Raw genomic sequence first — 6,240 nt, forward strand, 5'->3', positions numbered from 1 at the left:
GTGCAATCGGGAAGGGGGACTCTACATATATTTGCCGAATGAATCTAATGGCCCTAATTTGTTAGATGAACCTTTGAAAGGCTTTATAGTGAACCCTACCGACCTTCCTTAGAAGTGGGTCAAGAGATTAGCTATCTCGGGCGAAAGGGTAAATCATGACTCACAGTGAAAGTGTACAACCTCTGCAGAGTGTAAAACTGGTATATCAGTCATGCTCACAGTCATGAGCGGCCTTGGAACCCTTACGGAATAGATGATGAACACTAATGATATGGATGATGAAGATTCTCACTAATGGTTAATTGTTTATGTTATTCATTATTCATATTTACCTGATCATGTGTTTATGGGCTTGTGAATAAACTTGTTGCCACCTAATTGCTAAAAGATGACTTATTAAAAGCTAATCGCAGTTAAACCAGTGTTATCCTTTTGAGCCTCATGAACCCCATGTTATATTTGTTGAGTACGACATGTACTTACACTTGCTTTATTTTTCAATTATTTGGATAAAAATCCCGGATGGGTACCAGATTGCTAGAGTTTGGAGGAATTAGGCTTATGATCAATCAGTCAGTTGTCCCTGTAGAAGTGGAGTCTTCACCTGAAGATAGGAGTTGTCTTTCCGCTATCTATACTCTGAGGTTGTATTCTTTATACTAATATGCTATGTAATAAGCATTGTCTTATGATATTACCCTTATTTTTAGCAATATGTGAGATTTGACTTCCTAGGCTCACATGTGGTGTGTATCTGGTTTTGTTCTTAAAACTGGTTGCGACAATTGTCTTCATCTTGTGATTGGCTCATACCTCGACACGTTGGTATAATCATCGCCATCCTTTCTTGCATTACATTCCTAGTGTGTAAGCTAAGCTCTTTAGTGTAATTAGTTTTGAGAGCTAGCTTACGCCGGGTCTAGTTGTTAGTGAGGCTCTTTAGTTAGTCATTGAGAGCTCACTAACTTTGTCTAGTGCCATAGCCATTGTGTGGATAGAGACTATAGCGACTAGAATTGTAGTAGGTGACTTGTATTTTTTAGTAGGCTAGTGCAACACTCGCTTCGCCATTTATTTGACTAACCACATTGCTCAAGTGTTGTAGAAATTTTAATAGGCTATTCACCCTCCTCTAGCCATTAGGACATTTCAGCATGATACTATTCCTACTTCAAGCTTCAAGGAATATTTTCTCTTAAGATCATTTTCCTTCTATAAAAATAATATTTGGCATTCAACATAGGCTTTCTCTCCCCCTAATGCCAATATTATATCTTTAATAGCATACTTCAAAAGATATCCCCTATGATGGTTTTAAAATAATTCAAATTCATGTATCTCCAACTATAAGTGGAGGCTCATTCATGTATGCTATGATAAAATTTTATGGGAAATATTCATGCACATATTTAAATACAGGAGTTATTATACATTATATGCTGTGAGCTAGAATACATAAAGTGCAATAAAGAATGTTCATCATTCCTATAAACTGTGGGGTGTTCTCCCCTTGATTTGCATGTATCATAGATTAGAAAACTATTTCATTATCTAGCTTCTTTATTGTTTAGCCAAAAAATTGGTCCAAGTACTCATACCATAAAAATAGACCATATACTTCAAATGTATAAAATATGCAACATTCAAATTCACATGGAATTTCTTCTACAATTTCTAATTGTCATTAATGCAAAATTCCCCAAATGCATTTTCTTCATAAATCCCAAATCATCATAAGTGTTTTATCTACCAACTCAATTTTCACTATAATCTAGCCCATTCAATTGGGTCACTTCTCCATTTACTCAATTTCAGATTAATTGACTCCCCCTAATCTTAGGCAACTTGGCCATAGACCAATATAAAATATTAATTAGTTCAACAAGAACTATGTAGAGATAGCGTGCTAGCAAGCCAATTTAATTATGAGGGAAGTGCAAAGGTAGCTACTAGCTACAAATATAGCTGCTATGCTAATATTCATACAAGAGTGGAGATAGTTGTAGCTCGACGAGGGTACAACATAGTGATACACATTCATGTGTAATGTGGAATGTTGGTATTCAATCCAATGTAGTAGATAACAACAAAATGCAAAGCTACAAGCTTGCTTGCAATTAGTGCAACATAGAGAAAGTTAACTCGGCCGGAAGGAACGTGGCTAGGACTTCAAGTCCTGATACATGCACTTAAAGATAGATTTAGGAAGGCTATGCCTACTAAATATATATTACCCACATTTTTTATGCCTTTACCCAAAATTCCTTCCTATTTTCATGCCATAATTACTTCAAGTAGTAATATGCTTCATGCATCATCTATGAATAATTATTTCTAATGTTTCATAGAACCCAATCATACTTCTAGTATTCATTGGTTACATCATGAAATTCACTAGTTTTTGGACTAAAATATGAAAACTTAGTTTTAGCATTATACTATTTCTTGGCTCAATTGGTCTTTCCAAGATTAATTAATATGCCAGTATAGTCCAATTGTTCATGTGCTTCTAAAAAAATCTAGTTTCCCTTAACATGGTAGTTGTGCACAAAGAACCATAACCTTCATGGTTAATTGAGACTTCTTAGTGGATGAAATTAGTGCAAAAATTATTTAAATAGGCAAAATTAGGCAATTGTTTATATGTGAAACATATAAATCTATAATTCATTCCATGCAAGATTAACACATATTACTGTAAGTAATAATTGTAACTAAGAATATTAAATGCTTCATATTAGTCTTCAATCTAATAAAGTAACCATTAACTCATCTATGAGTTTACAAAATCCACATTAACTCTTCTATGAGTTTACAAAATCCACTTAGTTCAACGGGAACTAAAACTTAAAGCATCGCCACCACTAATACTTCAGGATAGTAATTCCAAACACAAAACAAGTTGTAAGCACATGATTTAAGTTCTTCAATAAAACCGTAAATATTCTAATTCTTATCCATTCTTACATGTCTTAACTTTTATGCTTGACATTTAGCAGCTTCATGCATGCACTACTTCATAGTTATGATATGTAATCATGATCCTTCTAGGAGTATAACATATGCACGTCATATATCCTGGTTCATAGAGCTATCGAAAAATTTTAACTCAACTTCTATTTAAGTGATATTTGATGATAAATCCAAATACTTCATGTATTACATTGCTCTTTGATATTCTATACACAAGAGATATTTCTTCAAGAATATATATTGATAAAATCTTATTTGTCATCTTATCTTTTAGACATTCAATACAAAGCTTAATGCTATTGTTTATAGATCAACATTATGCCTCAATCTATAGGAATACAAGCTTGAAAATTCAACTTTCAATGCAATATGATATTCTTCTATAATCATAATTTGGGATTTTTCTCATGCAGTGAGTCCCACAGTGTATTTGTTATTTCTCTCAGCTATATACTCATTCTAGAGAATAAACAAGAAATATAAATCCTAAAATTTCACTACACTCAATGGTAGCAAAATATCCTACATGGATTTAATAATGACCATAACAAATAATTCTACTATTTAGAATAATTCTATGATATTCTTCTTCCTTTAAGGCATGCATATATTAACATAAATTGAACCATATGCATATAAGTTTACTACATGTAAACAAGTAGAGGTGCAAAAAGGTAGTGGACGATTATTCAAAATATTCTTAAAAGCATCCTAGCATTTTTTAGGATTATGGTATATGCAAATTTCAGAATTAATACCAACCATTCATTCATCCCAAAAAATCCATTATGCTAGAAAAAACAAATACGATCCTCAAGGGTAATAAGTCTAAGGTCTGTAGGATTTAGAGAGCCCATATACCTTATACCATGTTTTTAGTGTAATTATTCAAGATTTATTCTTACAATTACATGGTAAACAATTCATAATGATATTGCACTAGCATTTTTCAGAACTAAGTTCAAAGTGTAGAAATTTTTCAGAATTAATCTACTATTTATTTTAGAAAAATAAAGCTAGACAAAACAACAATAATTAAATTACGGATTTAATATAATGTTGTATATAAGTTCTTATACATGTGGGTATAAGCAATACAATAAATGTACATTGACAAAGATCTAGGGTTAATTATTCAGAAAATTGTTATAAAAACTGAAAATTTCGAGGGGTTTCATTCAAAAACACCCCCACTCCGTAATATCTAGAAAGAGCCGGACCTATTCTGCAAAGATACAGGACCTATACAAGGAATCTACAGGATTCAATGAAACACGTAGAAAATTCAGCTTACTACATGCCCTTTTCTCTTTCTAGATTTTTTTTTATTTTTGAAGCCCAACTCATTGTTGGGTCAATTCCAGCTCGTTCCTTGCCCTAAGAACTGCCAGTTCTTTTTCTTCTGCTCAGCCCATAAAAATCTGATGAGAGAATTCCTTATTTGACACCGAACAAATGACCCGTTCCTTTCTTGGCCCTCAAAAAATTTCCGTTCCCTATTTGACACCGAGTTCATCTTTCATTCCTTATATGACATTCCGTTGGACTCTCCATTCTAGAACCGTTAACTACCACGTGAAAAGACAATTTTGCCCCTGTGGGCCCCACCACCCTTCTCCCTCCTCTCCTCCCTTTCTCCCTCCTGTCACGCCCCTTCCTTCCTCTTCCTCCCTCCCTCTCCTCTACCTCCTAGAGTCCAGGAACATTCCGGCGCCCAGCTTGCCCTGCGCGTCTTCCCGCTTCCGCTTCTCCACCAGCGGGATCTCCCGCTCTTTCCTTGTCACCGCCAGCTGGCCCTGGAGCTCCTCGGCGCGCTCCCTGGCCGCTGTCTCACTGGCCCTGAGTCCCTTGAGGGCGCGCTCTTTCTCCGCGACGGCCTCCTGCAGCCCGGCATTGTCGCCGGTCGCGGCCTCGAGCGCCTCGGCGGCCGCGTTAGCCTCCTCGACCGCCTGCTCCAGTGCGCGGCGCAGCGTGGCGTTGTCGTCGGCGAGCGCCCGTCGTGCCGCGTCGATCTCGGTGGCGCTCTCCACCCATGCGGCGGTGGCCTCCTCCTCTGCGCCACGCGCGCGCTCCAACAGCGCCTTCTCCCTAGCGCGCCACCCGTCTGCGGTGTCCTTCCAGTCGGCGGTGAGCGCGTCGACACGCTCGGTCGCCGACCACAGCTCTGCCTCGATGCCTTGGAGGAGGCCCCAGAGCCGGTCGCGCTCGGCGTGGGCCGCCTCTAGCTCGTCCCATGCGTCGCAGAGCCACGCCTTGACCTACTTAGCCTCCCTGCTAACCGTGGATAGTGCCGCGGTGAGCTCGTCTGCCGCCTTTCGGCTCCGCTCCTCGTCCTGCGCCGACGCGCGGAGCCTAGCACGAAGACCGTTGATCTCCTCATCCACGCCGCTGAACATGAGGTCCATGACGCTCCACTGCTACTGTGTCTGTGTCTATGCCTGCGCGGACAGCCCGGTGGCGGCGTCCTCACCCTGCTGTTGTTGATGCCGTAGCGCGGCGACCTCAAGCCTGGCCTCCTCGAGATTGATCTTGGCCTGCTCCAGCTCCTTGGTCTGCTGGACCAGCGACTCCCACATCTTCATCATCTCCCGCTACTTGGCCGACGCCGCCTCCCGCTCTAGGAGCCGCATCACACGCTCCATCGTGGGCGGACAGGAGGGAGAAGGGGAGGAGAGGAGGGAGAAGGGTGGTGGGGCCCACAGGGGCAAAATCGACTTTTCACATGGCAGTTAACGGTTCACGGATGGAGAATCCAACGGAATGTCATATGAGGCACTACGGGATACTGTGTAATTACCGAGTGTGAGTAACACTCGGCAAATAGTGCTACACACTCGGCAAACTCTTTACCGAGTGCCACACTCGGTAAAGTGGACTTGGCAAACAACGACTTGGTGAAGTTATTTTACCGAGTGTCTAATATCGGCGCACTCAGAGCAGAGCGTTACCGAGTGCTACAACGACACTCGGTAAACAATTATGACTTGACGGTCGTCAGCCTCCAAACTGACCGTTAACAGCGACGTTTACCGAGTGTCACTAGCAGCACTCGGTAAATAAATTAGCATTTCGTGATTAAAACAATTCCGCAAATAAATTTTTTGAATAATGTTTACCGAGTGTAGCTCCTAACACTCGGTAAAAGAATAACCATTTTTGTGATTAAAACAATTCCGCAAATAAACTTCAGGAATAATGTTTACCGAGTGTTCCCACTCGGTAAAAAGTAGTCAAATATTTCTGAGTGGGGACGCGACACTCGGTAAA

General features: G+C 40.1%; 1 pseudogene; it reads right to left on the bottom strand.

Moving 5' to 3' along the window:
• Positions 1 to 4,655: 4,655 nt before the first annotated feature.
• LOC136469971 (putative WEB family protein At1g65010, chloroplastic) lies at positions 4,656 to 5,615 on the bottom strand (annotated as a pseudogene).
• Between the last annotated feature and the right edge of the window lie 625 nt (positions 5,616 to 6,240).

The sequence above is a fragment of the Miscanthus floridulus genome, chromosome 8 (assembly GCF_019320115.1).
Source record: "Miscanthus floridulus cultivar M001 chromosome 8, ASM1932011v1, whole genome shotgun sequence".
Classification (NCBI taxonomy): domain Eukaryota; kingdom Viridiplantae; phylum Streptophyta; class Magnoliopsida; order Poales; family Poaceae; genus Miscanthus; species Miscanthus floridulus.